The sequence below is a fragment of the Castor canadensis genome, chromosome 8 (genome assembly GCF_047511655.1).
Source record: "Castor canadensis chromosome 8, mCasCan1.hap1v2, whole genome shotgun sequence".
Lineage (NCBI taxonomy): Eukaryota > Metazoa > Chordata > Mammalia > Rodentia > Castoridae > Castor > Castor canadensis.
The window spans coordinates 144,525,978-144,538,223 of NC_133393.1; the positions used below are offsets into that span (position 1 = coordinate 144,525,978).

Below are 12,246 nucleotides of genomic sequence, written 5' to 3' on the forward strand. Positions count from 1 at the left end.
AGTAACTACTCCTGGGACTTTTCCTACTGAGTCGAGGAAAAGTCTCAGAATCCCTCTCAGACGTCTTCATTCAAACATTTTCTTAGAGTCAATTAAGGGTAGCCCAGGCTCACAGTAGGGACAAAGGTAAGGGCAGAGGGCTCCCTCCATAGGGACTTCATATTGTATCACCAACATTCATGCACCAGAGATAGGTGACAAAAAAGTACACAATGATAAGTGACATAAAGAATGAAGCACTGGTGGCATGATGACCCATAGCAGAGGAACCCAACATTAACAGAATGCAGGATCAAAACAGATGTGTTCAGATTTATACTGAGCTCTAAAGTACAGATGAAGAGTGAGAGGAAGGAAACATTTCTATTTCAGGTAACTTAGCAGTCTAGATAACCAGCCAATACTCTCAGTGAAAACTTTAAAAATTATCTATCTCTCTAGAATCTTTTTTAACATTTTATTCATGTGTGCATACAATGTTTGGGTCATTTCTCCCCCCTTCCTCCCGCCCCCTCCCTTACTTTCCCCCCGACCTATCTATAATCTATATATGTTATGTACAGGTGTGTATGTGTGTGTGCACACAGAAAATCTGAGTAGACAGGAAAGTAAACTTACAATAATTAAAAGCAAGTCCAAGATGAAATTATGATTATAAGTAATTACCGAAACCAGGCATTGGCCTGAGGCAAGCAGTTCTGAGTTTCTGTTACTATTGCTGTGGGGTGCAGGAGAGAAAGCTTAAGGCCCATGGCCTGGCTTCATAAGAGGTAGAGAGAGGATAATGCATACAACTGAGCTTCCCTGGGAATTAACACCTTCAGGTTATAGCACACCGTGGTGTGTGGTCTGAACTCAAGGTTCCTCAAGTGGATAATTTCATTCCAAGTGATTAGAACTGATAGTGCCTCAGGTGATTGGCAGCAATGAATGCAAATGTTCTCTCAGGGAAACACAAAATTACTCTGCAATGCCTTCATAAATCAGCCTGGAGTTTTGCAGAGTATTCTGTTGAAGGCAAGTAAGCAGCACGACCTAGGGCTAGGGTGCAAGGCTCAGCTCCTACGACCACTACTTACTTCACGACTAAGAAGCCTTGGTCAAGTTTTCTCAGCTGGGGAACAGGGTCAGAACAGCACTCACTTCAAAGGTTGTGAGAAATAAACAAGACGATTCGCAATAAATGCTTAGTACTATATCAGGTACATGCTAAGTATCAAATCAAAATTTGATATTACTGTTATTATCATTTTTCTATGCATATTGATATAGATCATATGATTGTTCTTAACATTTTCTCCATTGCTTACTATTAAAATCATCAGAAAAATTAATATTTTCGGTTTTCTGGATTTTATTTTTCTTACTTCACAGACTTCTGCTATTAACACTGTCTCCTGTCTGCTTTCCTTGGGGCCAAACCATTGTTCATATTTCCATTACTGCATGGCATGTGAGATTCATTTACCATCATCTTTGTTTCTGAATAATAGAAAAATTGAAGGTTATTAAAATATCTCCAGTGACAGCTTTGGGCACATTCCATAAACTTTAGTGTAAAATGTCCCTCTGTTGCCAGTTGCAAAACTGGCCATAATTTTAGTATTTTATTTCCTTGTGGATTAAATAAACATTCAGGAACATGGTGTATCCTCTCCTAATTTTCAAGTAATTTGAACTTATCATTCGAAAGATCATTTCTGATGGGCAGTTTTACTACATTTGGCCAAGAGTGGGGTCTATACATTTTTTTTATAGTTTAGAATTAATGAAGATTTCTCATGTAGAAGGCCATCATTTATGTAATGCTTTCATGAACATTTGAAAAATCCATTTTTATTTCATGTGATGGATATGGAATTTGATATTCATTGGTATTGATTATATTTTTAAACTGTCTTTTTTAAACAATACAATATATCCTTTTTAGTGCTTAAACAATCTCAACATAGTTAGTATTTCTATCAATTTGTGTTTTATATACTTGGAAACTTTCTACTAATAGAAAGCCATATGGTATAAAGAGAGGATCAAGGTTTATTTTTTCTCACGTGGCTAAGTAATGATTCAACATTGTTTTTCTTCTCATTTTCTTTATTTCTTACCTACTTAATATAGATTTTGTTTTATTTGCAACAATCATCTCCAATAACTTTGTTACAATTTTATTTACAACTTTACCTGTGGTCACATTTGAGTTTTACAGAAATGTCTTACCTTTTTTCCCTTGCAGGGTAATTAAAATGAAGAATTACAATCTATCACTTGAGTTACTCCCACAAAACACAAGTAATTTTGCAGCATTTAAGACCAATCTACACCTCCCACAGTGTTATAAATGCTGGTAGTCAGATGGCTATTTGTATATATTTTCAAAACAAACTTTTGACATTTGTATCCAGCTTTGTAACTGATTTACAATAATTATCTACAGATCATTCTATTGGTTAACTTCTTTCAGTACATATTGCCTGCCCCTTGAGAACAACACCTTTTCATTCTTGAATATTCACTTTGATTAATTTTTTGGGGTGGCTAGCAAATGACCTATGATGGTTTCTTTTAGAGGAATATACTGAATTCCTAAGCAGTGTATTATTTTTCCATCAATTTATACATGAATATACTTGATCAGTACTCTTGAGTCTCTTTTTTTTAAAACTCTGCAGATACTGTACTCAGGTACTGATTATTATAATGAAAAGACTGAGGAAGGATTTTTACTCTTCTAAGATAATGTGCCTTTATATCAGTGTAGCATTTGAAGTTGACTTCCACACATTGTCAACAGACATCAAGTGTAGGTGGCTACTGAGCCCTTCCTGAAGTGCTGCATGTCCAAACTGAAATGTACAAAGTACACACCATGATTTAGTATGAAAACTCTAAGGAATGTAAGCTATTTCACTAATAGTTTTAATGTACAAAAAGCACTAGTGATCAACACAGCATGGTACTGTCATAAACACAGACTACAGTCCAAAGGGTGGAACAGAGAGCCTAGAAGTAAACCTAGGCACCTACAGGCAACCAATTTTTCAAAAGCACTAAGAAATACATTGCAGAAAGAACAATCTTTTCAGTAAGTGGTGCTTGGAAAACTGGGAGTCTATATGTAGAAGAATGGAATTAGACCCCTATCTCTCACCTGTAACACAAATTAAAATAGTCAAAATTTAAATGTAAGACCCAAAACAATGAAACTACTAGGAAAAAACCATTCCAGGACATTGGAATGGTTAAAAACTTTTCAAATAAAGACCCCAAAAGCAGAGGAAACAAAATGAAACACAGAAGAACTGGATTATATCACACTAAAAAGTTTCTGCATGGCAAAGGCAATACCCATCAGGGTGAAGGCAGGCAGAGAATACAGAAGAAACCAAATATTGCAAATGATACTTATCATCTGAGAAGGTTTTAACATCCAGAATATATAAGGAAGTCCAAAACCTCTTAGGAAAAAACTAACCCAATTAAAAGTGACAATAGATCTAAGTAGGCATTTCTCAAAGAAGACTAGGAATCACCAACAGATATATGAAAAGATGCTCACTACCACTAATCATCAGAGAAATAAATATCAGAAACCACAATGAGATGACACCTCTCTCTAGTAAGGATGACTGTTATCAGAATAGACTGTGACTCAGAAATCTCTCTCCAGGATATATGTCATAGGAAGTATAATTGGCAGGGTGAGGGGACATGAAATTCCATGTTCAATGTAGCAGAAGTCACAAAGGCCAAGAAAAAGAAACAAGCTGCATCCATCAACTGATGAATGGATAAAGAAAATGAAGTATATATTCAAAATGGAATAGCATCCAGCCATGAAAAGAATGAAATAGTCTCATTTGTAGCAACATGGATAGAACTGAAGATCACTGTGTTAAGTAAAACAAGCCAGGTACAGAAAGACAAGTACTACATAATCTCTCTCACAGGTATAAGCTAAAATGGTTCCTCTCATAGAATATGAGAGTAGAGTGATGGTTATCAGAGGCTGGGGGAGGCAGGGTAAGGGAGATATGAGGAAAGGTTCATAAATGAGTACAAAGTTACAGTCAGGTGGAAGTAAGAAATTCTGGTGTGGACTGAGGACATGGCTCAAGTGATAGCATGTTTGCCTGGCAAACATAAAGCCAAATTAAATCCTCAGTAACAAAAATAAGAAAGAGGTAAATAAATAAATAAACAAACAAAATGAAGACAGAAGAAAAGATTTTGAAATTCTGAATGTGTTCACTGTAAATTCACAGTGGACATTTGAGAAAACAGATACAATGTATCCATGTATCAAAAATATCATGTGGTGCCTCATTAATATGCATAACTTCATGTATAATACATGATCAGTTAAAAACAAATCTAATTCAAATAAAAAGATTACAAACAACAATTTTAAAATACCTATCACATGTTGAAAGACTACTTTTAAATACAGGAAATTAAGTGTATTACTAAAATGTATCTCACTTGTTGTTTTGTATTGTTTTTTAACTGTGGCTATAAGAAAATGTAAAATTGCACAGATGACATGCCATTTGCACTTCTCTCAGATTTTCTCAAGAGTTGAACTTCTCAGATTCTTATCTTGGTTCCACAATTCATTAGTTCAGTGATTTGAACAAGTCTATAAACTTTAGTTTCTGCATCTGAAAATGAATGAAAATAGCTATAGCTATGTCAAAACTTCTTGTAGAGAAAAAATGAAATTACAAATTAAGTATGTTATCTTTTTTCAGGTATCCATTAAGGGGGGGCAGTTTATCACTGACTTTATCTGCACTGAGTAGGTCCTTTTTGTTCTGGATGTCTATACTTCTTTTGAGCTCTTGACATGTTTTCTTGAATTTTATCATTTTATGGATGAACCATCAAATACCATGACCTTTGAAGTATCTAGGGCTCTGAATTTTCATTAACTTTTTAGCATACAACTTCAGCTATTACATCTCAAGAAAACATGCCAAGAACAATAGCAACATAAAAGTACTTATTCATTATACCAAAGTTCTAACATGTCCTATCCAACCATGCAAAAGATTCCTCCTTCCCTTTCTTTCTTTCTCCTTCCCCCATTTTATGATCCAGTTCAAATTCTAAGTTCATCATTACAACCACACTCTTCATCATACAAGTTTTTTGCTCAAGATTTTGAAAGGTAATATTTTTGGCACAAGAGAAGAGCGCTGTACTGAAGCACTAAAGAATGAGCTTTTAACATGACATCCACCTCTGATTAGCAGCATTTTGGCAATTTTTTGGCAAATTCCTTTTTAACTAAATAAAGTGGTATGGAATTCCTGAGAGGACACCATGAAATCAGCTCCATAAAGGTAATTCCTTCTTTACCAAGATAAGGTGACTATGAACAGGAAAACCACAGCAAATCAAAATGGGAAGACTACAGCAAATGAGAAGGAATCAACATTCAAGATGGGAAAAGTTTAGGCCAGAGACACTGAATTGCTTTAAATGAGCTTGGTAAGTCTCTAAGCTCATACCAATTACAGCTCCAGATGGGACATGCCATGTATGTGGATCTGGAACAACTACTACAATTTGAAGAACCACAAAGAATGACAATGCTATGGGACGGGGACAGAATACAGTACACCTGAGCGAGGAAACAACCCCTGGACCATTTATTGCACAAATAGCTCTGAAGACACATTCAAGTCACACCAACGAGCCGAACACTGTGACTTGGGATATGCTTGAAGAAGTAAGTCAATGATTAGTAAGAAAAGAAGGCTTGGGAGATAAGCTGGTCTTTAAGCAACTGACTGACTCAATTCTCTGTAAAACCCCAACACATACAACCCATACATTTGTTAGGGCTAGCATTGGCCAGGTTCTGTCCTAAAAGTTGCCCAGAAATAAAAGTTAGAGCCCTTGCCCTCAGGTTCTCACAGTCTAGCACAGAACAGGTGAGTTTGCATACATCGACATGTATGTTTGCCTTTCGGCTTTATTGACGCTCAGGACCAATGGGAGGAATCAAAAAGATGAAGATTTCAATAAAGCATGAGGCAAATATTTCTATTAGAATTTCTAAATATGACAGAAGGTCCACTGGGAGGTAATGATCTCTTATTTCTAGAAATGTTCAAAAATAGTAGATTAATGACCATTTGCATAAAAGTTTATATAAGAAAGTAAAGTTATATCAGATGATTATCCTAATGAAGACTGATTCTCAGAAAAGGGTAAGGTTCACTTGTCAGAACACTCCCTGATATTAAAAAATTACATTAAACTGATAGAAAAAGATCTTTTCTAAAGCAGATTAAAATTTGTATTGCTTGGCTACAATGTTCTACATCAAATATTTAATAGCAAATGACCAGTCTTCTCAATTCACGGAGCTATGTTTCCAAACGTTACACTTATCCACCCATGTCCTTTCTGTGATATTGCCCAGAAGTACACAGTTGTTGCTAGAGAACCCATCCTCATATTTTGAAACCACATGGATAATCCAGGAACCATTAAAGCAGCAGAAGAAATGAGGGAGTAATATTTTCTCCAGACTTGCACAGATTCTAACTCTTTCAGCTATCCCGCATAACACAAGACCACAAAAGAGGAACACAGAAGAACATAAACCCATCAGCTATTCTGAAAACCAAGGCACAATGTCTTGAGTCACTGTAGTAAGAGAGGAGTGATGACTTAGCAGCCTTAGAAAAGGAGAGGGCTTAAGAGGTTAATTAGACCATCTTCAGATATAGATGCTTCTCAACTTATGATGGGGTTATATCTTGCCAATTCCTAATTCAAAATGTAAGCTGACAATGTCCTAATTCAAAAATTCATTTAATGCACCTGACGTCTAGAAAATCACAGCTGTACAACACAGCACACTGTAGAGTGTAGGTCACTTACTCTTGTGACTATGGTACTGAATGGGAGCTAAAGCTCCCTGCTGCTGCCCAGCATCATGAGAAAGGATCTTACTACATATCACTAGCCAGAGACAGGCCAAAATTCAGAGTCTACGGTTTCCACAGATTCCATACTACTTTTACATAATTGTAAAGCTGAAAATTTGAAAGTTGAACCATCTTACCATGAGTAAGAACTAAACATGAGTGGAGACTGTTTGTATAGGATAGGCAGCCATGTGAGAAAAAGGGAAGAAGATAGAGCTTGTTGAATACCCATTATGTGGTAAGCATTGTGCTTCCTACTATAAGACACTGTTTACCTGTGCTGAATCATAACCAATAAAGGTGAGCTAGAGCCACCAAGTTTGATAGACTACAAAGCTCTGCATGTTGTATTAAGCACATCAGGTCAAACCCCATACTTCACTTCTTATTCCTCTAGAGGGCATCCTAGAGAAGATCAAGCCCAGGAACTGTCCCAGCTCTATGGAGATAGCTGGTCACAGCATCTGAAGCTCAATCATTGCCAAGTGTGGAACATTTGAACTATATCCCTGGCCTGCCATGAGAAAGTTCAAGCTCACTTTTGATTAAAGGTCTATATCAGAATCATTTGTGAACTCTCAGACAACTCACTTCCCCTTCTAGGCCCCAATTGTTCAAAAAGCTATGAGTATTAGGGCCACCCTCCAACTCTGAGACACTGACTTCATGGTCTCTTCATTTCGCCCTAGTTGAAAGTGTCCAGTGTTTAGGAAAGAGTATCTTCCCAGGAACTAGAGAGGGTAGGCAGCAGTTTGCCTCTCCTCTAGGGAGAGGAACAATAGAAGTGAGGCTCCCAAAGGACTGCAGGGGGCTGAAAGATTTCAGTTATCTAAAGAAAACCCTTGCAAACTCCATAGAGACCTGCACAAAGGCAATTAAGAATGAGTAGGAAGCCAATTTGCAGAGTCAACCATCAATATTTTCTGTACCACGGTCATGAATCCCACTTCATAATCTTTCTGATGTTAGTAACAAGCAAGCATCAGGTCTAAGAGAAAAGGAGATAAATTAGGGCTCCCCGCTAGACAGATGAATCATGAAACAGCCACTGCCCCAGTGGCTTCCCATCATGAGCTCGGGATCAACCATACTCCAGTGGTGGCATGGGGGTGACTTTCTGAGCCAAATGGGGCAAGATTAAAGGCTGGTAGACATACAGGGTCTTGTCTGAAGGCTGGCAAGGAATGTTTTGCTGATTTAAAGCAAACTGTGTAGAGTGATGATCATCTGGTTTAGAACATAATCCTTGGATGGTAGCAATGGGGCCACCCTGAACCTCAGCAGCATCCCTGGAATGGGTCACCTTTATCCCCAGTGGGACGCTCTGTTCCCAGCATGCCTTTAAATGGAAGCTTCATGCTTAATGCACTCATTCTTTAGGGACAGCTAGAAAAGGAACAGTGCCGAGAGCTTAGAGGAGCATTGTCTAGCCAGAATTATATTTGGTCTATAGCTTATACAACCCATAGAAAGGGAAAGTAAAATCAGGGATTGTTGAGTTAGACAGTTACATGATTTGGGAATTATTTAATCTTTATAATCCTCAGTTTCCTTTATCTGTATAATGAGGACCCCAAGAGTTGTTGTGATAGTTTAGGAGAGAAGCAGGTAGAGCGTAAGAAACAAAGTAAATAACAATAGAAACATAACCCCATGGACCCCAAGGTTACTGAAAAGAGTAAACTAGATTTCAAGTGCACCAGGAAAGAGACACCCTTCAGATCTAAACACTTCTGGGTCTACTGAATAATGCAATCCTCTATCTCATATCATTTCATTTCATAAGGGAAAAGTCAAATATCAGCTTTGGCATTTATTAGCTGCCTGATCTTAGGCAAATACTCTCCAATTCTGTGTTTCAGTTTATGAATTATCTGTGAGAGGGAGGTCATCAAACTCTTCTTTCCATCCCATGGGGTTTTCCTGAGAAGTGAGTGATAGCAGGTTGCCATCTACAAAGCCCTAAACCAAAATAAGTCCTATCCCTCCTCCTCTTCTGTGGACATTTGGAGCTACAAGCTGCACATCTTGAGCAGAGTTCAGAGCACAGAGAATCCCTCAGTGTTGGTAGCCTGTTGATATGAGTACTTAGAGGCTGCAAATAAACGGGCCATGAAAACATCAGGAAGACCAATGAGTTTTTTGCAGGCTACAGAGATAGGCAGACTGAGCAACCACTATTTGCAAATTTACACTAATTGGTCATTATGGAGAAAAGTGTACCAGTCCACTGCGAATTTCCAACAGTTCATTTTTAATCATGCACCAATCCCTCATAAACTTCCTATTCCCTATTACTTCATCTCCAGCAGTAACAAATATAATAAGGGGCCCACAGGAGCATTTCTGAGAAATGCCATTTCCAACAGCTGTACAAAGTGATTTCTTAGAGCCTTATCGGTAGGGAATGTGTGTCTGCCCAGGTACCACCTGAAGTGCTTATATGACACAACTGCAGAACAGTTTCCCTCCTGTTCTTCCTTCTTCTTTGACATCTCCTATACATTGGTATTTTAATGTGTCTCCTTCCTGTCATATGTACCAGTCATGGAAAAATACTAGCCTGGGTTACCTAGCAAATTCAAGGCCAATGTGGGCTACATAGTGAGACCCTGTCTCAAAAAAACAAACAAATATCACACACACACACACACACACACACACACACACACACACATACATTAATGAATAAACAAACAAATACCTCAGCCATTACAGGGCTGCTTTTGGGACTTGAGCTGCTACACATGGAGCTGTCTTATTTACCCACTGTAGGGTCACAGGCAGGCAAATTCCTGGCTTCACACCAAGGACCAAGGGCATAACAGGACCAGCTCTGAATTCACTTAGAAAGCATCTTCATAACCTGGCACCACACTAATAACTAAGCATAAAAGGGGGATGAAAACCAGATGTGACCATGACCCTGTGGAGTTTAAGGCCTAGGGGAGAGACTGATGTTTACTGCTACGGGACATCATAACATAAAAAATTACACTCTGTGATGAGTTTCCTGAAGAAATGTGTGTGATCCTATGAGAATGTATAACAAAAGAACCCATATGAGATGTAGAAGGAGGAAAGTTCTTGGTATCCCTAAGTAAACAACGATGCAGCAAAAGAACTTGGAATTAGCAACTGGGTAAGACTGTTTAACAGAAAGAAGAAATCACCTGTACAATTGTGACCACTGTCTCAGGAGCACTGGGAAACCACTGAAGATTTTACCATTAGGAAAGGGGTGGCAGGAGCAGATTTACTTATTAGAAAAGTAATTCTTGCTACTGATTAACAACAGATTTGGGAGAGGAAATGTGAGCAGAGTAGAATGCAAGAGACTAGGCTGGAAACTAGGCTGCCATTGTGCTGGGAAAGACCACAAACTCCTGGACTAGGAGGAAGACAGGGGAAATAACCAGTTGTGTGGTTATTATAATGTGAAGGAAAGGGACACATCGGAGAGGAACTCAGTACTAGACGAGCAGCTACGTGTGTGATGTTGCCAGGAGCCAGGATGGGGCTAAACAGAAGGGGAATAGGCAGATCGTCTGTGGCTGTTTTGAGCTGAAGTATGCATAAATTATTTCCACTGTTATCATTACTGATATGGAAAAATTCTATTCTGTATGACATTTTCACACTTACTATCCTAACGAATTCTGACAACAACCTCAGGGAATTCAGGAATATAAGCAGAAGTAATCAATTACTGAAGAAATATACACGTGTTAGGAATCTTCCATAGAATTGCTGGTAGTACAGGTTAGGTTATAGGATAAAACTCTAGAGACAATAACCTTTTGAACACATCAGATTGTATTTTTAAAATTACTACTACTTTTTAAGCTGTAGAGCCTTTAATTAAGACTCCAATATGTAAAATAATGGACAGCTGGTCTACCTGGATGACAGTGGCCAGGGAAACTGGGGTTCCTATCTTCACTCTCTTCTTCTCCTTCATCCAAGCTTCACAGAAGGTCTGGGTTCCCTAGACAGATACAGCTGATGGCTCCTCATCCCATAAACCTTAGTTCAGCAGATTACTTATCAGGCCACACAACCAAGAGTGTTTCAAGTACTATGTGGCTTTGGCCTTGGCTTCAAAGGAGAATGGAGTTTTTGTTTTTATTTGGTTTTGAGACAGGGTCTCACTATGTAGCCCAGAGTAGCCTTAAACTCAAGATCATCTTGTGTCAGTCTCTTGAGTGCAGGGATTATAGGCATGCACTTCAACTCCCAGCTCACTTTGTACTTTCTTCATAAACAATGGGTGTATGCTTGCACAGGACAGGCACAGAGAAGGGAGAGTGATAAGCGCGGAGGCACAGACATCCTTCCGTGCCAGCTGCTACTCCTCTTCTCCCGTTTTTTTTTCCCCATGGTGTTGGCACTAAGACCCTGGGAGATGGAGTGGCTTGCTTTCACCTTAATTAGTACAGCAATTTGCTAAATTTTGTTTTTCCCTTTTTAAGAGTGTTAATCAATTTTAGCTCAGAATAGATTGGAATGGCAAGCAAATTACCACGACAATCCCCAAATGCTAAATTCTGAATATCCCGATCAACCTCGGAGTCTAAAATATGGGAAAATCAGAGAGTCTAGCCTGAATCTCCGTGATCTATTTAAAATGTTATATCTCTGAAATGAAGAGATAATGGCATCATGAAGTTTAGAATAAGCAATTTGCCAGAATATCCTTATGCCTAGGTGTCTTTCGCAAGGTAGCCAGAGATAGCACAGACAGATTTTTGCCAAGTTACGTATTTTCTAATAATAGCAATTTATTAAATCCATAAGCATTACAAGGCACCTACTATGAACCAGAAATACAGAAAATAACATGGAGTGTCTCCTTTTTTCACCACCCTATTAACAAGGTTCCAACAGAGACAAATGAAAAGAAAATTTCTTCCACTTTCCTGGAGAACACAGGAAAGTCTCTAACGGGACATAGAAGTGCACATAAGTCCTAAAGGATGGGTAAGACTATGATAAGAGAGGTGGGGAAGACATGTCAGATCAAAGGAACATGATCAAAGACTCAAACATAAGAGAGAAGACAAAGAGAACCAGACGGTTCTCTTAATGCTTCAAATGAAGTAACAGGGACAATTTGCAGGAATGACAAGAGATGAAACACGAAATAGAGTCATGAGCCAAAATATACAGAACATATTAATCAGACTGTGATCTCAGTCTTGCTACAAGCAAGATGGTACAATAGAAAGATTTTAAGGCAGGGAGTGAGATGACCAGATGGGTTTTGACCTACTGTTCCAACATTAGCCTTAATATTTTTTCAGCA

General features: G+C 38.3%; 1 protein-coding gene across 8 annotated transcripts in view; it reads right to left on the reverse strand.

The window, feature by feature from the left end:
• The window catches only part of Large1 (LARGE xylosyl- and glucuronyltransferase 1), a 502,729-nt gene that overhangs the window by 224,070 nt on the left and 266,413 nt on the right, over nt 1-12,246 (reverse strand). The window lies entirely within an intron of this gene.